The sequence below is a fragment of the Lingula anatina genome, chromosome 8 (genome assembly GCF_051362555.1).
Source record: "Lingula anatina isolate TDL-2025a chromosome 8, LinAna3.0, whole genome shotgun sequence".
Lineage (NCBI taxonomy): Eukaryota > Metazoa > Brachiopoda > Lingulata > Lingulida > Lingulidae > Lingula > Lingula anatina.
In genome coordinates, this window is record NC_141774.1 from 15,704,754 (window position 1) to 15,717,247 (window position 12,494).

Sequence of the window (12,494 nt, forward strand, 5' to 3'; positions counted from 1 at the left end):
CTTTCCGCCAAAGCTACGTCCTCTTTCCATTCCATCCCGGTCTAGTTCGAGAGAGCGGGTAAAGTCAGCTGAAATGAATAAAGACGGCTTATGGAATAGGGTAATGTACTTGGCATATGTCTTAACAGATATGACCCTAATATCATCTCTTCAAGGTGACAGCAAATGAATTAATGAATAGCAACCAGACCCAAATGGTCCTGCAAAGGAGCAAGTCGAGTGTCGAGATATAATGAGTAACCATATGAAAAATGTCATCTTAAACGGCGAGATAAAATACCATATCGTAACCAATAACTCATCAAATATGATAGCATTTATATTTTATACATACACATTACAGCCTTGGTCGTTACAAGCCTGTAGCTCAGCTGAGGCTCCCTGGCAAGGCTGTCCGTCACCGGCCATTGGGGGGTTGTTACAGCCGCGCGTGCGGATCTGACTTCCCCCTCCACAACTGCGAGAGCAGGCACCAAAGGCAGACCAAGGGGCCCAGGCTCCGTCGACTAAAACGTATGAACGTATGGACGATGAAATCACTATGGTAAATGCAAAACAACGTTTGCCGAACATCTCAAAATGCAAAACCCTCAATAAAAAAAGGAAAGGAAGGAGTTATTTTGAAAAGTCAGGGTGTTTGTAAAATGAAAATAACCATGTAGGCATTATTAAATATCCACATTTTAATCCAATTTCATTTACTGAAAAGAAAGAAATCAATACCAAACTGTCTGGGTGGTCATAAGCCTAAGTTTAAAGTTATGCCTCATGCATTGTAATTATCAACCTAATTTACTTAATCTCCAGAAAAAAAAGGATCGGAATATACCATCAACCTCCGGAACAAGCGCGTTCGGATTAAAAAATATATTTATCACCCTTAAGCACGCATCAAAATAATTTTGGGTAACACAGTAACCCTGGCGTACTCACCAGGACAAGGTTGCCTATTGCAGGAACGGATTGCCACTCTGGGGGTGCAGTCACAGCAGTCCATTGTTTTCCTCTGGATACCGCCCCCGCACGGCGCGTCACAGGGGCTCCAGTCGCCCCATGTACAGTCCCCTATTAAATACAGAGATCAGTAAGAAGATACCAAACATATCTTAATAAGAACGATAATCGCTTTTTAGAGACGTTTTGATCCTTAGCAACATGGTTTGACGACGTGACTAAACTAGGCTTTTCGCACTTCACAATTGTATTTTATCGTTTGCTAAACCTTTCTTTTTTTCTGTAGTCATTGTATCATATTATTATTTTTGTGAATTTAGGAAACACGCAGTCTTGACAAAATATGAGATGTACAAACAGCCTTACACAGGCTTACCTTCGGTTACAGCGCCATCTATCTGAACTACCAGGACGGTCATCAGTAGAGCCGTGGTAGAAAACAACAGGTTGATACTGATCTTCATCTTCCTTTTTCTGTAGAATCAATGGAAGTTATAAATATTTCCCAAATAGTTTTCAGGGTTGACTCCTTTCATAGATACATGCATGTACCACTGAGACAAGTCAATGTGACAATCGTCTAAATTGATATGCAATTAATGGGGTTTAAAAAATTGAATTGGTTTTAGATCCTTTGGCTGTTGTTAGGCAGTAATAGACAACCCACGAGGCAATTATCACGTCCACGACATTTCAATCTATTAAGAAAGTCCATTACTGATGAAATCGTCATTGCAATACAAGTGTGTATAGTGCATTTTATTTGGCAAATGTGTAGAGAACTGAGCTGTCTAAAAACTCAAAATAACTTTCTTAATATTGTCTTTTTTCAATATTAATTGTGCAATGTAAGTATTGATATTCGTGAATTGAGTAAAGGGCCAAAAGTGTTTAGTGGAATTGATTGATATGTTTCCAGAATGTGCGATTCAAAAACAGCAGCATAAAATACATAAATACTCAAAGAGGGAGAGAGGGCAGCAAAGGGTCGAGTGGGTTAGAATATACATGTACAGTATGTGTGATATAGAAGTAATGTAATAGAGTTGAAAGAACCAAACATTTTGTCAATTTATAGTAAACTAAGTAATATACCGGGGTGGAAGACAATATCATCGGCAAATTCAGTTTGGCATGCCATGGTTATTTAATCTATAATTAGGCAGTGTCAATGTCACTTATCACATATGTGTATATCTTTACGCCTAAATTCATGGCAACAATGTGCCTTTTCATAACAACAAACCACGTCAACAAGCCCAAAGTTCGGATATCCCATTACTTGTTTTTTTAATGTGTTGATGTTCTATAACATGCCGCAGTTTACATGTATTCTACTATGCCCCAAGGATTCATGTAGAATTACATCGCGCTATCCAGGTTTGCTTTCCAAATGGCACCCAAAAAATGCCCTATAGGAGAAAACCAGACACCTGTATTTAACAAGGTGCCCTTCAATTTGTCTCACAGTCGTTGCCTACCATTACCACATATAATTAATCGCTCTTGCTTTGAAGTCATCATCACACGGTACATTTAATCAACCTGTTATGCAGGCTTAAAATTCAAACTAGAATTAAACTAGAGTGGAGGAAGCTTTAATTACTTAAAGGCAACATAATCTGGATTTTTGTGCCAAATTAAAATTCCACCGAGTAATTGTTATTTTCTACTATTCAAAAATGTTTGCTCGACTCGCTCATGTAATTGGACTGGATGCCATTTTTGGATATAATTTAAATCTTATTTTGAGCTCAGATTTTAAGAATGTCATAGTAACTCAACTGTAGAAATATCGACGCTAGACTTTTTGTTATTATTTGAAAGACTTCATCATCTTTTAGGTGTGACTTGATAAAGCTAAATGTCTCTGTGGGATATCAAGATATATAAATATGAATTGGGAAAATTTTCAATCGTTTACAGAAACCTTTCATAAACGGACCAATTTAACTGATGTAACGTGTTGTGTGAGTTTTATGTACGTGATTTTATATCTTTCTGATGTGATATCCAGGAGTTTGAAACTTTACTCCGGTCTATATTTGGCAAAAAGCGTTTGCCGTACATTCATGTAAAATGTTAAAACGGATCTTATCGAACTAAACATAAACACTTTCAGAGAACCCGAATCCCCCCCCCCCTAAATGTTGACTTCTTCACAACATCTCGCGCTTCTTTTCATTGGGCAAAACGTTTATCGTCAAAGTGTCTGCTTTGCTGAGTGGCTTGAAATGATGATGGGTTTTTGATGTAATTCAGTTTCAAATTAATACATACACATAAAAACTGGCATGGTATACGATTAGAGCATGAACTACACTTGTCGCTGCGATTTATAATATTATCGTTTAGGAGACATAAAATGCATTGGGTCGTCTCTCAAGAAAATCCCCTTGCGCCAGATTGTAGTACTGATTGTCGTGATGTCGTGATAAAATACATTGGGCTGATTTGCATATTCGCGCTGATGTTGCTTTGGGGTAGAAAGTCTGTAATATGGCTTTCAAACCTATGTCCCTTATCTAAACAGTGTTTTATCGAATGCCCCCCATGTGCATCTTACAAGTATTTTAAAATAAAAAAGGCATTGCATGTAAATGAAACATTACTTGATATTAAGGATATTGTAACTCTTTATTATCTTTCAGATACAGAAAATGATCGAATGATCGTCAATTTATTAACACCTTCCTATTTTGAGGTCAGATGAGGTCTATTATCCAAAAAATGTATGTAAGGCAGTGAATAAGCATCTTTGAGCAAAAGGTGACACTATCCTTAACAGTCGGCAACAACATTCAATATTTTTTTCTTTTACAATTAATAACCAAACTTTTAACATCACAAAGTAAACCTTGAGCTATTTCGAAAGTTTAAGCAAATGCCCGATTCCTAAAAACTTTTGTGAAGATCAATTCTTCAACTATTTTCAAATTTAATTTGTGAAATTGTACTGAACTTACCTACGATGTGGAAACAAAGATTTTCTTCTAAGGCTGCAGTAAAAGTAACCCAACTTCTGTTTTTAATAGCAATAAGGCTCTGTCACAAATCAAGATGTCATTAAAGCGTCGAATGACCTACGGTAAGTGAACATCGGGAAAATAAATGCTCTCCTAATGTCACTTGTAACATAATCGCCAAAACATTCGTTTGGCTGATGGTTTTTTTACATGAATTTGAAGGTATCCCAAAGTCACATTTCTACGTCTAGATATTAAATATCCTGCAAAATAGGCTACTTATATTCTGAGTTCAGGCTTCAAACACGAGAACAAAATATTCCGATAAAAGTAAATTAAGTCGATGTACTATTTTGCTTTTGAAACAACTGGTAAAATGATAATCACCATATAAGCATATGTAGGTAGAAGCAACGAGAATAGGACTGTTCGGTACTTTATCCCTTGCTCCCGAACATAATCCATAACACACTGTAGATTCTTCAGTTTCAAGTCTACTTCTTCCGCTACTCTTTTTTACTTACGAAGAGAAACCTCCACAGACATTTATTTTCATTTTTAATGTAGGGAGGACATTGCAAGGACAGAGCGATTGCGAGAACGCTCGCAGACATTCGCGAGAAATTGTACGCTAAACCATTCTCAATAAATTGCCTGCTAATAATTTCAGGCTCCCATACCCTTTCGTATGAATAGACAAATAAATATTGGTTACAGTCGTTTGACCCAACATGGTGTGAACATGTCCAAAATCCTTTGGTTACCAAGTAGTTTTAACTGACAATTATGAATATGTCGATTGTAAATCCTTGTCCTGACTTAACGCCGATATTGAGAAAGCTATATATTAAGAAAACTTTTTTTAGATGATAATGGTTGGACTACGTGGACTTGATGGAGCGGGTGCGGGGTGCGTACGTGCTGTCGTACACGTATCTTCACCGCCCCGGCCCCGCGACATGGCGGGAGATGTTGCCCAGGCCTTGGGACTGAAGTCAAGCGATGGGATTTGATGGGAAACTCGTCTCATCAAAATTTAAAAAAAAAAAAAACAGAAATAGATGCAGAGGGATAGAAAGTGGAAAGGGTGAAGGAATATCAAAGAAAAATATAAAAATAAGAAGTAATGAAGTAATGAATAAGATGGCGACAGTATAAGGCGTAAGGAAATGAACTGCCGTTCTAAACTGAATTATGCTCAATCTTCAAGAACACATTCTATCATATCAATATGCAATGTTATCGAGATGGTTGCCTGTTGTCCTAATAGTGATTTTCTTTACATACTGTATTTGCACAAGGAAACTGGACAGTAGGACGCAAGGTTGTTTTTCCTTGTTAAAGGTACAATGTATCACAATTTTTCTTGAAAATTATCGCCTGCGCAGCGCCCCTGGTTTAAAATGTTTCATACCATTCTTATTATATAATGAAGCTCTAAATGTCTTGCCATGCGCATTTTAGAAGGGAATATCGACAATGAATTATTTAAATTAATTTCTGTGGTTTTAACCGTTTAAAGGTCTGAAGTGGCAATGATAGACAGACTTGCAGGATATGTAGACGTGATTTCGGGACATTGCCGAACATGGAAACATCGATAGTATACCTTTAAACGTTGTTGTTCTTCATAAATAGAACTTGTACCCATGTCGTTCACATGAAGGATAGTACAAAAAAGCCTTGTGATAATTTCCAAATTGGAACTATCGCTTCTGTTACACAAAAAATTTGCTGAAATCGACAGCTAAATTTTTCCTCAGGTAATCCGTTAGAACGGTCATACAGTGGATACATTTTTTTTTCAGGTGCTTACATTGAAGTTTTTGTTATCAAGCGATTGTATAAAACTTTCATCATGATATCACTAAGCTTAATTTATTATTGGTACTTTTATCAGTGCAAGGAAAATGCAAGTGTTACCCATTGAATTGAAATAATAAAACAACAATTGGTCACTCGATTTGCTTCGGTTGTTAGATTTATTGAGTTGCATCAAGCATTCCATTACGTACAAAGCGCAGTTTTACTCTAATAATATACTTAAATTACCCCTTAACGCTAGTGCAGTTTAACTTTGTAACAATGGTTTAATCACGATATCCTAATATAGAAGGACACGTAAACAAGCAATTGAATCAGCTCTAAAACCGAAACCGTTCATGTGGTTCACATAAACAAAATGTTAAATAATTAAATGTTTTAAATAAAGTAAATAAATAACAGTTAAGTGGTTCAGAAAAACTCACAATAAGATTACTGTGCCTGACGTTAATGTCACCACATTATGCTCTCAACATTATTTAAAAGCCGCGTGAAATTAACCTTAAACTATAATCCGCCGCAAACCACTGGGTATTATAAGCCTTAATGTTGACGCAGGTAAACTTGACTTCGACTTCAGCATCTCATCCAGCTCCTTCCGCCAAAACTACGTCCTCCTCCCATTCCACCAAATGGTCCCAGAGGACGGTTTCCTAGTCCGAGAGAACGAGCAAAGTTAGCTGAAACGAAAAGAGTTTATGGTATCAGTACTCTATCGTAGAGGGGGGGTATGCCTCTTAAAGGGGGTAGCACATGAACAATCAGATCAAAATGAACGTGTACCCTTATGGAAAATGGCCAGTTGAAACTCATGACGAAAGCAGTAATTCATTTTTATTAGAATTGGCATATTATGCATACACTTACATGTATATCAATCATCTACCAGTAATTAAATTGCCATTTTGAAAGGTAGAATTACGTTAAAATATCGAGTTTCTAGAAAAAATAAAGTGACTTCATTGTCTCACTTAAAAGAGCTAGAAAAGATAAAGTATATTAAGCCGATTCAGAATCCTTCAAGACGGGTAATCTTTCAGTTTTCCCTATTACGACAGAAATATTTTCAAACCGTAAAACATTGCATCGGAGTCAGGTCAAATGTTTTCTGAAACACTTACGTAGACAACAGAAAAATAAACACGCTCGTTGATTAAGTTGGCCTCCCATGCATGGTCTTCCACCGTTCATCGGTGCAGGAGAAGTACAAGTGCGCATGCGTGAACATGTGCAAGAATTTACGTTGCAAGCTGACCAATCAGACCATTCTGACCAACCTCCATCCACTACAAAAGATATTATTATTATTATTATTATTATTATTATTATTATTATTATTATTGTTATTATTATTATGCTGTTGTGGCTGTTACAGTAAACGATATCATTATTATTATTATCATTATAATTTTTTTTTTTTTTGCCAGGTGTATTTTGAAACTGTGCACGTTTTATCTAAGATTCTAATTCCTGTTCCATTTTATTCTCTCATTTAGTTTTCAGATATAAAACCATAACATAAATACACATGAATGACAACAATTGTACTGAATGTTTAATTTAAATTGTCAAAGTATATTTACATTTTTTTCAAATATGTACGTACTTCAGGTGTATCTTTACATAATAAAATCATAATAATTTACCAGAACAGCCTTGGTCGTTACAAGCCTGTATCTCAGCTGAGGGGCCCTGGCAAGGCTGTCCGTCACCGGCCACGCGGGGGTTGTTACAGCAGCGTGTGCGGATCTGTTCTCCGCCTCCACAGCTGCGAGAGCAGGCACCAAAGGCAGACCAAGGGCCCCAGGCTCCATCGACTGAAATAATCAGAACGTACAGACTATGAAATCACGAGAGATAATGCAAAAAATCGCTTTGCGGAACATGTCAAATTATGAAATTCTCGAAAGAAAAAGAAAGGAATGCTATCTTAAAGAAATAAATAAAATATACACAAATAAAAAACAGGTGGTTTGAAATAAAATTACCCGATCGCAGCCAAGATTCATCTGAGAATACAGGGGCGGATTGAGGCAGTCTTCTGGGTCTTCCGGAACACGGTCAAATTTCTAAGTTTACATTGATGAGTACCTAATTTTTTCTGTCGGAAGACGGTAAAAAAAGGGGGGTTGAACAACAATTATAATGTGGAAGACAGTCAGAAAATATTTCTGGATCCGCCCCTGGAATACAGGTTTAGTACAGTGGTTACATTTCGTGAAGTTCATAAATATTGTTGGTTAAAATACTTATCATAAATTCAAACTTCTGTCAGCATTGTTTACTTTGAAGGTTTTGAGTTTGAATCGAATTTATTCAGTACTATGCACGCGTCAAACAATTTGGGCTACAAACCGGTTCTGCATACTCACCAGGACATGGATCCCGATTGCAAGACCGGATTTCAACCCTGGGGGTGCAGTCACAGCAGTCCATGGATCTCCGTTGAATGCCGCCTCCACACGGAGCGTCACAGGGGCTCCAGTCGCCCCAACTACAGTCCGCTTATAAGATATACAGGTAGATCAGTTCAGATAATGCAAAACTACAAATACAGATGTAAATCATTTAAAAGAAAGCAAAAGTGCTTCTGCCTGTGAGACATGAAACTTCGACTTTTTGTAAAAAGGCTTTGATCATGTGACCAACCTAGGCTTTTCGCCTTTTGTGCTGTATTTTGTAGTTTGCTAAATCTCCCTTATGTTCCGCATTCATTTTATCATTTCATTGATTTTTTTGTGTATATTTGGTTTTGATAAAACATGGCATATACATACAGCTTTACATACCTTCTTCCTCAGCGCCAACTATCGAAACGACTAGAAGCGTCAACAGCAAAGTTGTGGTGGAAAACATCAGGTCGATACTGGTCTTCATCTTCCCTTTTCTGTAGAATCAGTAGAATGTTATTAATAGTCTATAAGGTGTTCAGTGATATAATTTCAAACCATTTCCACAATTAGTTTCCATTCAGCCCTTATGAACTAAAGAGTGCATTTTCCTAAAAAAGTTCCTTTCATAAATACCGCAGAGTCAAGCATATCTGGTAATCGACATAATTCATATAAAATGAATGGGGGTTTGAAAACGAATGGTTATTTTAAACAATGAATGGTGATTTTTGTGCAGTGGTTTGCTGGAAGGAAATAATGGACAACTAACGAGGCAATTATCACGTTCAAGGCATTTCACCCTATGAAAACATAACATTACAGAACTTTCCTGCATGGCTACAAAAGTGTGAAGCGCCTTTTTATTGAAATTATTTATTTATCTATTTATTTATTTATTTATTTATTATTTTTTTTTAGAAACAATGATTTAACTATTTTTTTTCATGACAAAAATGAAAAGAAAAGCTCGGATATCATATTCTAAGTTGTGTATTAATAAATAAAATAAAACATGTTGCTATGAATAAATATCACGCCGGGTACAAAGCAGCATACGCATTTGGATTCCAGAAGGCATTCCAAAATACACTATAGGAGAAAACCAGACAAATGATTGTTTCAAACAGGTTTTCCTTCAGTGAGTTTCACGCACGTTGCCTAACATTATCATGCATTATTAACCTTGCTGAATTTGTAGTTACCATCACAATGTATAATAAATTAACCTATTATGCGTGATAAAATGTTCAACTAGATTTTGAGACCGAATGAAACTAAAAGGTGACATATTACAGATTCCAGAGTAAAAGTAATTTTCTGCTATTCAAAAAACGTTAGCTAGAATCATTCATGTAAAAGGATTCTATGCCATTTTGGATATAATTAAAATCTAATTTTGCGCTCAGGGTTAAGAATGTCATATTAACTCCATTGTAGAAGGATATATCGACACCAGGTTTTTATTTTATTTAATTATTATATTTTTTTTTACTTAATCATTTTAATGTCTGAACTGGGAAAGGTAGGTGTCTCTTTGGAAAGAAAACCTTTATAAACAGAAAAGCTAACTGATGTAACGTGTTATGGGAGGTTTAATGTACGTGTATGAGGATTTTGCCTTTATGTGATGTGATGTTCGGGGGGGGGGGGGGGGGTTGAAGCGTTAACAAAGCCTACCGGTAGTCTATATTTAGCAATAAAACTTTAATTCTTGCGGTTTTTTTTTTTTTTTTTTTTTTTTTTTTTTTTTGTTTCAAGAACGTCTTTTATCTTGATACTACATTTAAAAAAATAAACACTGCTAGAGCAAAAACCCCCGATTTGTTGCTTTATACACAACTTCTTGCACATCTATGCTTTGGGTGCAGGGACAATTCTTTATTGTCAGTTTGTTTGCTTTGTTAATAGTCGTGAGATAATGGTCGGTTTTCGTAACTTTATAACTAAGTAATATATGCAATGACGTAGCTGGTCAACAACTACGGGATTAATTACATTTGGTGTCAGCGTTCGATTTTTAATACATATTTATATATCATAACACCCCTAAACACAAAGTTCAATTTAATAAATGCAGTATTTCGTCTTTCAAGACAAATTCCTTGTTTTTTGTGAAAAAATAGGCGTTAAAACGGCGTTGAAAGCTATTCAGATAACGGATATCTCCTTGAACCACAAGCAATGTGATGATGGTATACTTGACTTTTTTACTTATACAAAGACGAGGTGTGCCGATTAAACACAACTTCTAGCTAATGCATGTAGTAATATAAGGGGTTTTGAGCCAACAGGTCCAGAATGTCGTTCACTAAATAAATTATGACTGAACATTAAAGCAGAAACAAAAGTCCTATTGAATCACTTATATTCTGTAATTTGAACATGCCCCCATGTACATATTTCGAATAAAAAGATATTACATGCAAATGTGACGTTAACTTGTAATGTATAAAAAACACTCAATTTTTTTTCTTTTAAAATTAAAATCTTAATTAACAACAACACAAAGGTAACTCCTTGACAACCCGAATGTTAAAACAAATACCCGGTTCTTTAGAACATTTGCGTAAATCAATTCTTCACACTTTTTTTAATGTAATATTTGAAAACTATCTGAACTTACCTACTCTGTCAAAACGGGATTTCTTCTAAGGCTGCAGAGAAAGTAACCCAATCGCTGTTTTTAATAGCAATAAGGCTGGTTTACAAATTATACTGTCATTAAAGAGTTAAATGACCTACGCTTAGTGAACATTTGAGAGAATAAGGACCGTTCCAGTGTCCTCTGTCACGCAACAGACAAATTAGTCATTTATCGATGGTATCCAACATGCACTTTAAGGAATTCCAAAGTCTGGTTTGACTTGTATACTTCCTTGGTAGAACTGAAAACACTCCCACGCCTATTAGCGGTAGGCTGAATTACCCCATCTTTATACATTTCCTTTCATCTCTTAATTAAGGCAATATATACAGACTTGTGGAAATATATTTTTTTCCAAATCAGTTTTGTTTGATTTTTTGTACTTTTACGACTTGTATAAAGTGATTCTTGTTTTAATAGCATTTTTAAATTTTATTATTTAAATAATCCTTTCATTCTAATTGTGACATCAGTGACATTGTGATTGTGTTGAATTCATCTAATTAAGCAAACAAAAATACATTGCTGATTCTTAGTCAAGCCACAACCATTACAAGCAGTATATATATATATATATATATATATATATATATATATATATATATATATATATATATATATATATATATATATCACAACAGAACGATGTGTGAGGCATTCCATCTATCACAACAGAACGATGTGTGAAGCAGTCCACCTATCAGAACAGAACGATGTGTGAGGAATTCCACCTAATATAACAGAACGCTTTGAGGAATATCTCACCCATCACAACAGAACGATGGGCGAGGAATTCCACCTATCACAACAGAACGATGTGTGAGGAATTCTACCTATCACAACAGAACGATGTGTGAGGAATCTCACCTGTCACAACAGAACGATGTGTGAGGAATTCCACCTATCACAACAGAACGATGGGCGAGGAATTCCACCTATTACAACAGAACGATGTGTGAGGAATTCCACCTATTACAACAATATGATGTGTGAGGAATCTCACCTGTCACAACAGAACGATGTGTGAGGAATTCCACCTATTACAACAGAACGATGGGCGAGGAATTCCACCTATCACAACAGAACGATGCGTGAGGAATTCCACCTATTACAACAATATGATGTGTGAGGAATCTCACCTGTCACAACAGAACTATGTGTGAGGAATTCCACTTATTACAACAATATGATGTGTAAGGAATCTCACCTGTCACAACAGAACGATGGGCGAGGAATTCCACCTATCACAACAGAACGATGGGCGAGGAATTCCACCTATCACAACAGAACGATGTGTGAGGAATCTCACCTATCACAACCCACAGATGTCAAGACAAGCAACGGAGGTAATCGGCCAGTAGAGTGACTCCTCGGCTTCAAGCTGTTCTGGTGGTGCCTCACACTTACTCTCCACCAAGAGAGTAACAACTTCATGTTTTACTTTTATTACAAATTCACGGTTAATATTTTACACGCGCGCCACACCCTCTGTGGGACAAGTGAACATTTTTAAAGGCAGATACCTTATTTTCTGTCACACACAAGTTATTTTTTTTTTTATTATGAATGAGGTCTTTATATTTTCTACAGATAATTGGACAATGTGGTATGGTGGGAAATAAGAGTCTCTGAACATTTTGATGGTCATTCAATGATTTAACATTTTGTCAGGTACCTGAATTTTCGGTTATAAGTCATTGTAATACATAAACG